Raw genomic sequence first — 16,633 nt, 5'->3', positions numbered from 1 at the left:
TAGTGTGCTTCCTCTGTAGTTTCTGTTCTATTCAGGTGGCTGCTGTATCACCTGATGCATGAACGCTGCTGACACTTTGAGTTGTAGCATGTGGCATTTAAAGCATCATTCATATTGCCATACTCTCTTTTTGGCCACTCTTCTCCTCTCCTGACAGGAGCACTGCAAACCTGGCTTCCTAAACAATTTGTCTTTTGTAGTCAGTGTTTTTCAAGTTACCATTTTTTTTGTTTAAAGTTTTTAACTGATAAGTGATGGTTTACACCTTCCTGGGAACATGGTGGCAATCAGATAATATATAAAATGGACTGATGTGGGATTTCCCTCTGTACGCTGTGAATATGTTTTATTAACACTGGTTAATAAAGAAGCTGTTTCAGTTGATGGCTTAGCGGAGTAAAGCCAGGCAGGAAATCAGAACAGAGATAGAGAGAGAGAGAGAGAATAGGCAGAGTCAAGGAGATGCCATGTAGCTGCTGAAGAAGAAAGGAGCCCAGAACTTTTATTGGTAGGCCACAGCCTCATGGCGACACACAGATTAATGGAAATGGGTTAATTTAAGATATAAGAGTTAGACAGGAATATGCCTAAGCTATTAGCCAAGCAGTGTTGTAATTAGTATAGTTTCTGTGTGATTATTTGGGTCAGGGTAGTCGGGAAACAAATAAACAGTCTCCTTCTAGAATGGGTAGTCAGCTACATACAATGAAAACACTGAAGTTACCCTCCAGAGGCTCACATGATGGGAATTGTGACCCTCCACAGGCCAGCAACAATCTTGCCGGCTATGTGAGTGACCCAAGCTTTTGCATATGTGATTTACTACTGAGCACATTGCAATCCAGCACACACATCTCAGAACCTTAGGAGACACCTGGCTAGGTAGTGCTGGCATGGGACAATGGTCTGTCATCATGAAAGTTAAGATGGTCTCCAGGGTTTCAAACATCTGTGGCTAGACTGTTGACCCCAAGATGAATAACATCTCTCTATGTGTTCCAGACTGGCCTCAAACTGTGGTCTTCCTGCCCCAGCTCTTGAGTGTTGAAATTACAGAAATGTACCACTAGGATCTAGTTTTAATTCCCTATGTACAGTAAACAGGGCTTCCTAATAATATGTTATTGAACACTCTGTTTTCTTCAGTATTTATATTTTATAATAGATGAAGTACTCAAAAACATAACTGTATTTCTAAACTGCTTATTATACACCATTGATCCATCCGACTATGATTGATTAATAAGAATATGCCATAATATTTGAAAGCCTAGTTTTAGTTCAATGTTTTAAAGTTGACTCAGGTATGTCTGGGCCTTTATTTTCTCTTAGTAGTCTTAGAATATATTTAAGTTTCTCAAAGACATTCAGGTTGAAGCTCAGAATTTATAGGTCAGTGGTAGGATGATTCAAAACCCTAAAATAATTAAGTTTATATCATGAATGATCTTTCCCTTGTTGTTATCACTCTTGCTATCATTTTGATTTTAATTAAAAATTTGTGGCAATGGAGGTAGAACTAAGGGCTTTGTTCATGCTCGGAGAATGTTCTTGCTTCGAACTACATCTCTCATCCCCTTGCTGGTCTTTGCTAGATTTTAAAACCGTTTTGTAGAGAAGCATTGTTCTTTATTGCTTAGGTTAATTTCTAGGTATATATTATAGAAGGAGTCATGAATTTGGGAACAAGTGGAAGAGGGAGACAGGAAGAGAAAGAGGAAGGGGTAGAAATCATATAAATACAATACTCATGTATAAAATTCTAAAAAGAAACAACTAAAAAACTAAGGAAGTACTAATTCCTAAATAGACTGGTGAGAAACTTGTTCATCCTTTCAAAATAAAGCAAAACGAAACTGTAACACTGGGTTGTGCTTTCTCTAGGAGAAGAAATTCCCTGGGGCCGATAGTTCCTCTACCCAAAGGATGCTGGAGTTGACACAATAGAGCCTCATGGTGTGATCAAACAGTGCTCAGCGGCACACACGGCCGAGGGATCTCAGCACATGGAACAGGGCTACACACATGGTGTGTGCTCTGCACCTCCTTTCTGAACACTGCAAGGGACAGGGGACAAGCACTGTGAAATTCTTTGACTAATTTTTTAATGATTTTATTATTTATGATCCTTGTATAAAATCGCTAGCTACGAGAAGTTTTAAATTTGTTTTGAGCAATAATTATTGACATTTTTCATTTATTGTCTTCAAAAATCCAGACCTAGGACTAGATGGGGGTCTTGCTTTGTTACACAGGCGGGGCTTACCCACAATCCTCCTGCTCCCTGAGCACCTGGAAGACAGGTGTGCATCTCCTGCATCTGATTATCTGACTTTTTCTTCTTCTTTTTTCTTCTCCTTTCCTTTCTCTCTGTTGTAGAATATTATTTTAAGGTGTGTTGCATTTGTTTGTGCTCTGGACCCTTTGTTTAGCGATGTAGAGATGTGTTGCTTTTGTTTCCACTGCATTTGTTTAACTCAGTGAAGTTGTGTTACTTTGCCTGCCTAAAACACCCAATGCTAATAGATGCGAATCATTCAGAAAATAATGCTTCACATGGGACACAGTGTATACATTTTAGATATTTCCATTCTGTACTTTTTTCTGTTGCTGACACCATTCATTCACATGAAATCTCCTGTGGGAATTTTTCTTGGAACTCCAAATCATATTATAACCCCCTTTGTGTCTCCTACAGTACTACAACATGAATTTTCATTCCTTGGTTCATTCAGCTACAATCATAGTATATTTTCATGCAAATTATATTAAGTAATTAATTTTATGTTAATTAAAAATTCAGTTTCAACCAGAGTGTTGTCTTCATATCGCTGCAATGTTGTTTGCTTACAGGGCTTTATCTCAGGCTCTAGTCAAACTGTTCAGGAATAAATAAATCAAAATGAATCAGCCAGCAGAAAAAAAAAACCCTAAATGGGCTAATAAAGAGCAGAACAGCCAATAGCTAGGCAGGAGAAAGGGTAGGCGGGGCTGGCAGGCAGAGAGTCTACACAGAAGAAGAGGAGGCACAAGAGAACAGGAGAGGAAGACATTAGGGGCCAGCCACCCAGCCAGCCATGGAGTAAGAGTAAAAGTAAGATACACAGAAGTAAGAAAAGGAAAAAGTCCACATGCAAAAGGTAGATGGGATAATTTAAATTAAGAAAAGCTGGCAAGAAACAACCCAAGCTAAGACCGGGTATTTGTAAGCAAGAATTGAGCGTCTGTATGTGATTTGTTTGGGAGTTGGGTGGTGGGCCCTCCCAAAAGCCCAAAGAGTAAAGAATAAAAGAAAATCCAACAATCTCCCCCCTCCCAACTCTCCCGTCACTCTGTTCATCTCTGTCTCTCTGTCTCTGTCTCTCTCTCTCTCTTTGAGACACATTATAGCTCAGGCTGTTCTAGAACTCACTATGTAGTCCAGACTGATTTAGAACTCTCAATCATGCTCCTCTCTTACTCTTGTAAGTACTTGGATTAAAAGCACGAGTCCCTGCACCTGTCTTTAGAACCATTTTCTTATGCTCCTCAACGTTTCTTCCATTTTACTGACTCGAGCCCTGCAACTGGCAAGGAGCAGTTTTGCTCTCATGAGCTAAGGCAGCTCTGGTGTGTTTCAGATGGCCCTGCAAGCTTTTCTCTACCCATAACCTCACTAGCTAGAAATACCACAAGTGGAAAGCCAGCCCTCAGTTTCTGCTGAAGCTGAAGGCTTGTAAGACATACCATCAGAAGCCACATGAGTATCTACACTTTAAAATGGTTGAGTCCCTTCCAAAGAGAGCCATAGATAAGAAAGAAGAGAAAGCCAATGGATCACAGTTCTATGGAATAAAGGACCTTCCTGCATGCCATGTTAAGACTCAGAGTGGGATAGGTACAGTGATGCAAGCCTGTAATCCCAGCACTTGGGAGGTGGAGGCAGGAGGATTAGGAGTTCAAGGACCAATTCTGCTATATAGCAAGTTCAAGGCCGGCCCTGGTTACAAGAGGCCACATTTAAAAACAAGATTGACGGCACACAGTGAGTGTCACTGGAGCGGGTTAGATAGGTGGTTCAGGAAAAGACAGATGAACAGAGACCACAGGTATAACCCCAGACCTCATCTCTTGCTTTGCTTGAGGTTGTGGTGGGTGGGGCTCTTACATTCAGCTCTATAGCAACCACACAGCCTGCCGGGGACTTAGCAGGGCAGCTTTGTCACTGGGGCCCTCCTTCTCCCAGCCCAAGCCATCTTTGCACCTTTCCTGGTTTTCTGGCTGCACACAGAGACAGCTGTAGACAGTGTCCTTGATGCCAGCTCGCCAGGGGAATTTTCCACAAAGCACGGGGATTTGTCTCACCCGACTGAGAATGCTGTTTTTCTGGATGGATCTCTGTTTATGCATGAGGAGACTTGGCACTGGCGAAGTGGTAGCTTATTTTCCCTTTTTTTGTTTGGCTTTATTTTGTGTTTCAGAAATAGAACAGCTTAAGTCTCGCTTGCTTTTGAAAGCTTCAGCTCTCCCTATAGCATGACTGTAAGTTCTTTTCCCCCTAGGTGAGATTGTGAAAAACATCTCATCCAGCTTTTGTTAAAGGCGATGCAGATGCAGGGCAGGCACACTTGGGAGGGACTTGTCCTTGTTTAATTTAATTTGTAAGGCTCTGAAAGGTAATCTTTTCTTCCTATATACAAAGTATATGCTCACTGAAAAGAAATTAAAACAAACCAGAAAACACATAAAAAAAGAAATAAATAAAATTGACTGCTAATTAAAATAACATCACTTTGAATCTGGGAAGGACCTTGTAATTAATCCAACTCATCAAATTATTTTATCAGTCCTATAAGTGGGCTCTAGAGAAGGAAAGCAACTCATTCAAGGCCACATAACTGAAAAATAAGTGTTAGAACTAAAGTCTTCTGGTTTTCCTTTTTTTAAAAAAAATTAAAACCTTTATCTCTTTTTTTAAAGATTTATTTATTTAATGTGTACAACATTCTGCCTCCATGTATGCCCGCACACCAGAAGGTGGAGCCAGATCTCATTAAAGATGGTAGTGAGCCACCATGTGGTGGCTGGGAATTGAACTCAGGACCTCTGGAAGAGCAGCCTGTGCTCTTAACCACTGAGCCATCTTTCCAGCCCCTCTTCTGGTTTTCTTTTCTGTCGCTTTTTCTTTCCCATCCTCCATCCCTTACATTCATTCATTCATTCATTCATTCATTCCTTCACTCATTCATTCAATTTATATGAGACCACAGTCCAAAATTACCTCCAACTCTCTATCCTCCTGTCCCAACCTTCTGAGTGTTGGACTTATGGCTTACATCATTGCATTCAGCTTATTTCACATCCATCTGTATGTGCATGTGGTGTGCACATTGTGTATGTGTCCTATTTGGGATTAGTGGTCAATTTGACACAGCCTAGAATCACCTGGGGGAATAAAAGAGTCTTATCTGAAAAATCGTCTTTATTAGGTTGGTCTATAGGCATGACTGTGAAAAATTGTCTTGCTTATTTGATATAGGGGGAGGCAGCTCACCATGGGCAGCACTATTCCCTTGCTAGGTGGTCCTTGGATGCAGAAGGGAACTAGCTAGACATGAGTCTGAGAACAAGTCACCAAGCAGTGTTCCTCCAAGGTTTTTTACCCTTGAGTTCCCGTCCTGACTTTCCCCAATGATGGACAAAGACTTGGAAGTCTGAACCCAAGAAATTTTTCTTCTCTCTACATTGCTATGCCGAACAGTTTTACACCAATCTGACACAAGATAGAATCATTTGGGAAAAGAGAACCTCAGTTGAGAAAATGGTTCCATAAGAATAGCCTGTAGGCAAGTTCATAGTACATTTTCTTAATTAATAATTGATGTGGTAGGGTGGTGTAGGAGGTCCTTCTGTCTTTGTGTTGCTTTCATTGGTTAATAAAGAAACTGCTTTGGGCCCTTGACAGGGCAGAACTTAGGTAGGCGGGGAAAATTAAATGGAATGCTGGGAGGAAAAAAGCAGAGTCAGAGAGCTGCCATGGAGCAGCCAGAGTCAAACATGCTGAATCTTTGCTGGTAAGCCACTGTCACATGGTGATATACAGATTAATAGAAATGGGATAAATTTATATGTAAGAGTTAGCTGATAAGAAGTTATAGCTAATGGGCCAAGCAGTGATTTAATTAATACAGTTTTTGTGTGGTTATTTGGGGCTAAGATAGCTGGGTTGCTGGGTCGAACAAGTGGGTCCTCCTTGCAACAGGAGGGTCCAGTCCATTGTGGGTGGTACCATCCATGGGATGTTGGTCCTGGGTGCAGCCACTCATAAGGAAAGCCAGTAAGCATCACTCCTCCATGTGTTCAGCATCAGCTCCTTTGCTGGGTTCCTGCTTTGCTTGAGTTCCTGTCTTCCTTCAGTGATTGAACAGATGTGGAAGCATAAGTTAATAAACCTTTTCCTTCTCCAGTTGCTTTTGGTTACGGTGTGTCTTCACAATTATAGCAACCCTAAGTAAGACAGTTGCTTTAAGTCAGAGTATTTTATCACAGCAACAGAAAGGAAACTAGAATAGCTGTGTGTTCCAATGTTGTGGGCATATGTGTGTATATAAGTACATGTGTATATACTTGAGTGCATATGTATGTATATACTTGTGTGCATGGATGTAAAGGCCTGGGGTGCATGCCAAGTATCTTCCTTGCTCTCTACCTATGTTTTGAGGCAGTGTCTGCCACCGAATCTAGAGCTCAGTGTTTCACATAGCATGGCTAGCTTGCTTCAGAGATTACCCCTCTTTACCTGTGTGCTGGGATTACAAGTGAGCCACCACACTCCTCTGCCATGGATTCTAGGAGTCCGAGCTCCTGTCCTCACATTTGCAAGGCAAATGCTTTGCTCTTTGAGCCATCTTCTCAGCTCCATTTTTTTTCTTTTTTGAGTAACCATTTTTTTCTTGTGCCAATGGTTTTCAAAAATTGTGTTTTCCTTTTTAGTGATGAATATTTTCTTTAAAACAAATATTTCTCAGAAGCTCATGTAAAATGAATGTGTTCTAGTTGTTTGAAAATTGGTGAGGAGGGTGATGTGTACACTTAATTAATTCACACTCAGGATTCTGGAAATGCACATGCCGTGGGTCCGAGTCATGGAGATGTATTCAGCCACTTAGTTATTCACTGACTACTTACTGGCTGTGCATTATGCACCAGGCACCTTTCAAGGTATGATAAATCCAGCCTTGAGCAAAGCTGACAGGAGAGTCAATGTATGCAGACTGACCCGGAGGTTCTCACATGGTCTCATGGTCTGCAGCTCAGTTCCTCAAGCAGTCTGGTGCTGGGGGTCACAGGGTCTATAGCTCAGCTCCCAGCATGCAGTCTAGTGCTGGTGAGGAAGGTGGTTCTCATAAGATCTTGGGATCTGCAGCTCAGGTCCCAGAAGGCAGTCTGGTGCTGGGGGTTCTCACAAGGTCTGCAGCTTAAGATCCAGCATGCATTTTGGTGCTGATGGTTTCTCATGGTCTCAGGGGCTTCAGCTAATGTCCCAGCAGGCAGTTTAGTGCTGGTGGGGAGGGCGGTTCTCATAGCATCCTGGGATCTGCAGCTCAAGGTCCCAGCAGGCAGTCTAGTGCTAGGGGGTTCTCACAGGGTCTCAGGGTCTGCAACTCAGGTCCCACTATCCAGTCTGGTGCTGGAGGGATCTCACTGGGTCTGCAGCTCAGGTTCCAGCATGCAGTCTAATGCTGGGGGGTGGTTCTCACAGATTCTGGGAACTGCAGCTCAGGTACTGGCATGCAGTTTGGTGCTGGGCAGTTCTCACAGGGTCTTGGGGTCTACAGTTTAGGTTCCAGCTGGCATTTTCTCTTGTAGGTTTGGATAGCCCCTGCAATTTGAAACATAGACAACTCTGAGTACAAATCAATCCAAGAACCTCCACATTGGTATTTGTGTTTTTCTAACTCAAGTACTTTTTGGTTTTTCTTTGTTGAGAAGTTACCCATCTCTTCAGTGCTCACCAGAGCATTTTTCTGTAGCAGGAACTTTTACTGTCTCTTTAAAGACTTTACTTTTTGTTTTGTTTCATTTTTGCAGACAGGGTTTCTCTGTGTGGCTTTGGAACCTGTCCTGGAACTTGTTTTGTAGACCATGCTGACCTCAAACTCTGCCTCCTGAGTGCTGGGATTAAAGGCATGGGGCCCCCAACATCCAGTATGACCTGCTTTCCTGTGTTGCCACAGGCATAAACTCTGGCATAGAGCTATGATCTCTAAAACCAACTCCACAAAGATGTTCTGACTTCTTCCACATGTCTATGCACCATGGTATGCATCCATGTCCCCCTACACACAAATACATACACACACACACACACACACACACACACACACACACACACAGAGAGAGAGAGAGAGAGAGAGAGAGAGAGAGAGAGAGAGAGAGAACACAGAATAGTGGCACACCAAGGCTTTACTTCTTTTTATAACTGTCTATACTCTTTTTCCTTTCTCTTCCAAGCCTATGTACACTTGTAAACACAGTGCATCTCATTTAGAGGTCTTTTATGTCTAAATCTGTCCTATTGTGTATCTGAAATCCTTTCTGACCAGGACCGCTTCTTAAAATGCTAAGCAGTGTGGGTAGGACTAAACTGCTTTGACTTTTGGCTTTGCTCAGTCCAACATGGTAGATGTCTGTTCCTGGCCTTTGAGACTGCCTGCTGGGAACTGTCCATTCCACCTCAACTCTGGTAACCAGTTGGTCCATGCTGCCACCAAGTAACTTGCAGCACACTGCCCACAAACCCCATTCAAGTGCTTGGCTTCCTGAAAGAGTCAGAGTTCATGCTTGTTGCGTGGACCAGGAAGTAGCCATTTGGAAACCGTGTGTTTCTTTTCTTTCTTTTTTTGTCTGCTACTGCTGAATCAGGAAGAACTTTCTTAAAGGAGCTGTGACATGCCACCTGCAAACAGAGCCCATCTTAAAAAAATGTGGCTAAACTTTGTTTTTTGTGTGTGTCTAGAATTCCTTTCCAGACTCTCTCAGGTTTTATGTGGATTTAGCTAGCACACATTGGTGCCAATTTGTAGCTGGGGAGGCCACTTATTCATTTCTGGTTGCCCAGACTCAAAATAACCACACAGAAACTGTATTAATTGAATCACTGCTTGGCCTATTAGGTTATGCGTATTTCTAGCTAGCTCTTACATCTTAAATTAATCCATTTCTATTATTTTATATTTTACCAAGAGGCTTGAGGCCCACCAGCAGGGTTCCAACTGGCAACTACATTGCATCTCACTGACGCTGCCTACTTTCTCCCAGCATTCAATTTTGCTTTCCTGCCTAGATCGATTCTGCCCTATCATAGGCTAAAACAGCTTCTTTATTCATTAACTGATAAAAGCAGCACATATACAGAGGGACTTCCCACACCAGGACACAATTACAGCATCTGTTTCTGCTGTCCCCAATGTGCTATATTCTAAGTAGAAGTTTGTACAGCAGTTCTCTGCATCCACAAAGGATGTATTTCTAGACCTGCAGTGGGTCCCTGAAATTGTAGCTAATATCAAACTCCACCAATACACTGGCTTTCCTGGATATATCTGGGATCAAAGTTAGCTTGGAAATGAAGTAGGGCAAGAGATTAATAGTAATAACTAATCATATATTAGAATATATATACACATCCATATATATATATATAATATGACACGATGAAAGTTATATAGAATGTGTGAATGCTTATTTGTGGAAATTTTCATCTATTATTTTGCCTCTGCATTGCTCTTCCCTTCTCCCATCCCTTCCCTTCCCTTTCCTTTCATTCTTTGACAGCCAACTGTGGGTAATTAAAACCCTGGCAAGTGAAACTGAGTAAGCAGAGTTACCATGCAATAGACATGATCTTTTTTCAAACATTAATGGTAAACTCACATCTTGAGTCAGCTGGCCCTTTTTGAAGCTGGCTACATGGTTCTGCACACCTTTGGATCTGGCATGAAAGCAGGAAGGACAGATGTTACTATAAGCATGGGGAAAAATCTTGGCTCTGCTATGTACCAGTTGAAAATTCCTGACAAATTATCTAACTTCCCTCAGTTTCAGGCCCTTCCAGTACAGATTAATATATCAAGCATGAAAACAGAACTATCATTGTAAACAGAAAAATATTGATGTGGAAGGAGCGAAGTGTCTGACTTGGAGGTGCTTAACAGGAGCATAAGAAGGTATAGAGTGAGCAGGTCTGGGAGGGAGGCCTGAGGTTCTGCATTTCCAACAGGTTCTCCAGTCTTAGCTAACATTCAAAGACTTAGGACATTCAAAGAGTTTGACATGTGATTGAATCTTGCCTTTCCAGTTTGTGTGGGCAAAACATTTTGTCTATTTAAATATGTTCCTTTATTTTTTAGGAGAGAGAGAGAGAGAGAGAGAGAGAGAGAGAGAGAGAGAGATTATGCATGTTGGAGATAGAAGGATAATTTTTGGGAGTCCTCTTTCTTCTTCTACCATGTGGGCCATGGGGATTGAACTCAGGATGTCAAGTTTGGTAACAAGTACTTGTATCTATCCATGGAGCCACCATTATAACCAATGAGCCTGGTTCTCAAATGGAGTCATTTGTATTTTATTCAGGGGGCATGGGACTTAAGAGAACAGTGTCACAGTCACAGCATTATTTATGAATATTATCATGGCTAATGCTGTTTTTGCTATTTTTAGTTAAGGTTTTGATAAATCACATTACTATTGTGTGTGGGGGGGGAGTTGATTGTTGGTTCCTGCTGCCCAGAACTGAAATAATCACACAGAAACTGTATTATTTAAATCACTGCTTGGCCCATTATCTCTAGCTTCTTATTGGCTAACTCTTACATATTAATTTAACCCATTTCTGTGTATTGCCATGTGTCTGTGGCTTACCGGCTGAAGTTCCCAGCATCTGTCTCCAGCAGCTCCATTGCTTCTCTCTGACTCCACTTTTCTTTTTCTCAGCATACAGCCTAACTTTCCTCACATAGTTTTGTTCTTCCCTGCCATAGGCTCAAAGCAGTTCTTTATTCATTAGCCAATAAAAGCAACACACAGACAGAAGGACCTCCCACATCACACCACAAATAGACAATAAGGATGCTAGGAAGAGACTGCAGCAACTGGCAGAGGATGCTCATCTTTTGGATGGTGCCTAGTGAAGAGTGAGGCTCAATGGTGAATTGATGGTGCCTATTACATTCACCATGTGTCTATTCCCCAGTGACTGCTAGGGACCTCCTTCTGTGTAGGAATAGTAGGTCATGGTGAGTGTTTGGTTATAGGCTCCCTCACCTCCTTTCTAGGTGGCTAACCCAACTACCTATTAGTCAATCATATCGAAAGAGTAGTTGTACTCACTGAATCTTCAATCTTGCCTGCTGGAGAACACCAGATTTTAGGCTGTGGGGTTATGGCTTATCTTCTGAAATTGGGACCCAAGATGGCTGAAGTTAAGGTACTTGGTCAGGTGTTTTATGTTGAGCTAGGATTCTCTGCTTTGTCAAAGAGAGACTAGGGTCTGGCTCAGCTCTCAGAAGACTGCTGAAGGCCCAGGGAGCCTTCCAAGGCCTGTGCACTCATCTCTTCCATTTCCCTGTTTGTCTGTTTCTTTATCTTTGAACTACATTTTTTTATCATTTGTAAATTATTTTTCTTATTTTCTAACCCTTTTCTCTTTCTTTTTCTTTTTCTTTTTTTGGTTCTTTTGAGACAGGGTTTATCTGTGTAGCCCTGGTGGTCCTGGAACTCTGTAGACCAGGCTGGCTTTGAACTCATAGAGATCCACCTGCTTCAGAATCCCGAATACTGGAATTAAAGGGTATGCCACCACACCGGCATTCTCTAACTTTTTAAATTAGCAAGAAAGTAATGAGTTTCATTTTACCATGTTCATATACATATGTAGTTATACTTTGTCCACACTTTGCCTCTTTCTCTGCCCTCCCTTCTGAACTTTCTCCAATTTCTGGTCCTCATTTCCCCCCTAAATAGTTCAAATAGTCCTTCTTTCTGCTATCATGCCCCACGCATCCTGTTACCCTATCTTATTCCTCCCCCTTCTCATTAAGGTCTCATACTCCGTTTTCATGGTTCCCTTTTGAACTTTCATTTTACACACACACACACACACACACACACACACGAACCTTCCATATAAATTTAAATTCATGTTTTGTGTATGAAAGGAAGCACACTGAGATTATCATTCCAAGTCTGGCTAATTTCACTTAATATAACTATCTTCAATGCCATTCATGTTCCTGTATATCATTTCATTTTTTTTATTGTGGTTGAGCAAAATCCTCTCTTCATCCATTCATCTGTTGATGAGCATCTACTCAAATGGACAGTGCAGCTGTAGGTATGAGTGGGCACATATCTCTGAGATATGCTGACTTGGAGCTCATATGCGCACTCACTATAGCTGTGGGTATGCACACATCTCTGAGATATGTTGACTTTGGAGTCCATCATATGCTTGTGTTTCCAGCCTGCAGCTGGGAGACAATGGGCAGACACAGGTATTGGAATCTCCTTCTGGTCAACTGCTGTGCTCAGAGAGCTTTGATCAATCAATGGAAGGCTACTGAGTGAGAATGATTTACATGCCAATCTGGACTGGCATCTTATCATTAGCCAGGCTCACATCTTGTGTTCTATGCCAGTTACTAACTCTCCAAGCTCAATTAGCGATGGTTACAGCCCAGTAAGCATGAATCAGAAATTGCTTTGACACAACGCTTCATTGGGGAGAAACGCAGCTCCAACCCTGTGCCAGAGCCTACCTTGTACCATGTGGTTCCCAGTCTTGGGATGCTGTTATTAAAATATGCCACGGTTTTATAGATTTATATTTCTCAAGTTGAACGAGTAAAACTCGCCATGTGGTTTTGTAAAATGTCACTCTGTCTGAAATAGTCCTGGGAATTGGATGCTTGTTGAAAAAAAAATCTCTTTAGGCAGAGAAGCGCTGAAGCATGGGCAGCAGGTGTGTGAGGGACTGGCTGATTACACCCACACTCACCCCTTTGCGCTCCATCTTCTCCTCTCACTACAAACTCAACACATCCTCCATTTTGCCATGTGGCTTTGAGTGCACAGATCCCACACACGGTTCCAGAAATAGGCAACGATGGACACAAGTCATTGCATGGTCTTCCTCTGGTCTCCCAAATTAATCTTCATCAAGTCAAATGACCTATTTCAGGGTAAGAAAAGAGATCCCAAGACCTGGGTATGCGTCAGTGGAGCTGATGTGTTCCTTTCCTTGGGTCATTCAGGATAAAAATGTGAGACTTGAAACCAAGGCAGCTATTTTTCTATTTTGTTGTCATGGAGTATCGCTTAAGTTACTGTGTATATCTGAAGGAATATCCATCAAATGGGTTCTGATGATGAAACTGACATGTGGATGGCAGAGTTTGAAAATAAAATCCAAACAACAACAAAAACCAAGACACTTAGGGACCCTGGCTATTATGGCTGAGACAGCAAGCTTCAGTGTAGGGCCCTCCCAAACTGTAACCCAATTTCTTAATCCATTTGAGTGTTTTTCAACCACTTGCTAAAGATTCCAATCTCATATTTAACATCTCTAAATCCCTACTCTGAATAGATGCTTGCTTCGCAATATGAATGGCTTCTTGCAAATGCTTGGCACACTTGTCTCTTGATGGTCAGTGGGTCAGACATATAAAGAAATGGCAAGTATAGATCCTGGTATAGACCCAGCTTTCTTTTTGCAAGACTAATGCACATTTTTGTCAGGGTTGAGATATGATAATTGCTTTATTTGACAGCACTTGCAGTCTTTTGATAGAAGGGGAAACAATTATATAATCAGTATGGTAAATGACCCTCTCTCCTCCTTATGGTCTACCTTTATGAATTTTTAAGGGAAAGAAGAGCTGTAGCCCGAATGGTTATCTAACTTTCAACTGATGAAGTCTCATTAAGGATGCTGTGGACAGTAATGGACGTTTTGACAAGTTTGCTTCATTGAGCACAATTTCTTTCCCTGCGTGTGTATTTGCTCTGAGCTGCACATGTGCCAATTCTGGCCACTGAATGTGACTTGGGAGGGAGTCTGCTGAGGCAGGGGATGCTTCAAGGAAAGGTTTCTCAGCTCTCTAATTCTCTAGAGAATTTTGCATTGCTCTACCTCTAGGCTTTTCGTGTGAGCTTTTTCAGTTGGTTGTCAAGAGTTTTCTTTATGCCTTAATTTGTGTCACAGAAAGCATCCTGATGCATTCTGTCAGGACCACGCAAATTAGGGAGCTGTTGATTCCCCTAAGGAACCTAAAAAAGGAGAAAAAGAAAAAGACATCTAAATATATCTACAGTGGTTCTTTTAGGTTTCTCTGACCGCTCTGGTTCTCTGCACGCGGTCCTTCCCTCAGACATGGATGAGATGAGTGGTCTTTGTGATTGCTGAACTTGGAGGGAGGGCTTTATTTTCCAAAGTAGTGATACTTGAATATTCTTCATAGATTATCATAAGTTCATGGTCTCACTCTCATACACACTTAAGAAAACATCTTTTTATAAGTGTATGCAGGGATGGTATTAAAATACTCAACAAGCATTTTAAGAATATAATTCATGTATAACTCAAGCAAGTAATACAAAAAAAATCATCTGGGTGTGGTGGTGCATGCTTTTAATCCCTGCACTTGGGAAGCAGAGGCAGGCAGAGCTCTGAGTTTGAGGCCAGGCTGGTTTACAGAGGGAGTTCCAGCACAGCCAGGGTCACACAGGGAAACCCTATCTTGAAAAACCAATAAAGAAATAAATGACATATTTTTTAGTATTTTCTGTTCTAAACTTATCAAATGGTCTACATTGCGAGACTTACAGTTCATTAAAATGACCATGAGGTACAGATTGGTTGTTGTCTCTTAGGAATTGTGATTCTGACGTGTAGATGGCAGATGACTGTTAAGTGACACCATGTGGCTGGGTATGTACTTTGGTCTCTCTGTTCTGTGCAGTGCGCAGTCGCTAGGAGATCTGCAGTCTTAAGGAACGGAGAATTGCTTTTAAAGTCAGTAATATTATGCATGGTTCTGAGACCTCTCAGAGCTTCTGCTGAACTCAGCAATTGCATTAAAATTCTGTCCTAGCTTTTATAATGCTGCCTAAAACTTTATATGGCCAAATTCTTTCCTATCAAGTAAGCCATGAAAATCACTTACTGGAATGTCATTTTTAATTAAGCTGAAAGTATATTTGAGGCCAGAGGTTGCGCAGTGTGAAGGTTAAGCATGTACCTCTGTTGCTAGGATGCCTGGGTTTGGCACCACACTCTGTCACTAATGTATGTTTCTTTAAAAAGTATTTTTATTATTTTTTTTGGAATTTAATACAATTTATTTTGATCATATTCAACTTCCTCTAATTCTTTAGAGATCCACCCCTACCTGTTCAACTTCCCAAACTTTGTATCTTACTATTTAAAATAATCAATTGAATCCAATTTGTTCTTAGGTGTGTGGCCATCCACTGGACAGTGGTCTACCTACCAAGAGCCACACCCTAAAAAAACATTCTCCCTATTTTGGGAGCCATCACCTGTCCATGGCTCCTCAGCTGGGCCTAAGGGCTTGTGAACTCTCCCCTCCAGGCTAATGCTAACTGGCTCAATCTTGTGTGGGCAACCACAGTCACTTGTGATTTCATGAGTGTAGAGCTTCTATATGTGTAGAAAAAAGTTTTACCTTGATCTTCCCCAACCTCAGGATCTACCAATGCTTCTGTCACTCTTTCTTGGTGATTCCTGACTTTGAAAGAGGACATGGTATATTATGTCCCGATTGTGGCTGAGTACTTCACTTTGGCAGTTGTAGGTTTCTGCGTTAACCACCTATTGTCCATTGCACATAGAAACTTCTTGAATGAGGACCAAGAGCTTCCCTGAACTATGAGTAGAGAGGTACAAATTTAGAGCCCTATTTCATACTAAGTCCATCTAGCAGAATGATAGCCCAACTTGGGGCCTATGAACTCCCAGCTGTGAGCTCCTATTCAGATTTATAGTTCCAGGCATGTGTTTCCTCCTGTGGAGTGAACCTTAAATTCAATCAGAAAGTGGTTGATTACTATCATTACATTCATGTCACTATCTCACCTATGGAAATGCCTTACTACACCAGTCACAGTCATGGTTGTATTCACAGAGTTCACAGTCAGGTAAGACTGTTCTCCCGCAGAGGTCTATACACAACTTCCAGTATTATGAAATCTAGCCAGCAGAGAACAAGCCTACCAGGTAGCACTAATTTGATTTCATTATATCCTGTAACTAACATGTTCATGGCATCTTCAGACATAGGGTTTTACTATTAATTGTTGGTTTACATCTAAGAGCAATAGCAAAAGCCTTTACTTTTGGGTATGCCACTTACATTGTAGATACATCTTTTTCTTGTTGTGGAATATTAGTTGAGGATGTGTTACATTTGTTTATGCTGTGGAATATTTATTCAATGATGCAAAGATGTGTTGCATTCTTTTATGTTGCATTTGTTTAACTCTGTGCAGCTGTGTTACTTTGCCTGTCTAAAACACCTGATTGGTCTAGTAAAGAGATGAGCAGTCAATAGCAAGGGAGAAGAGGGATAGT

The sequence above is a fragment of the Microtus oregoni genome, unplaced genomic scaffold (genome assembly GCF_018167655.1).
Source record: "Microtus oregoni isolate MIOR12 unplaced genomic scaffold, Mior012 000088F_ref0000325, whole genome shotgun sequence".
Taxonomy (NCBI): domain Eukaryota; kingdom Metazoa; phylum Chordata; class Mammalia; order Rodentia; family Cricetidae; genus Microtus; species Microtus oregoni.
The sequence above is the reverse complement of the archived record's forward strand: the minus strand, read 5'-3'. Positions refer to the sequence as shown.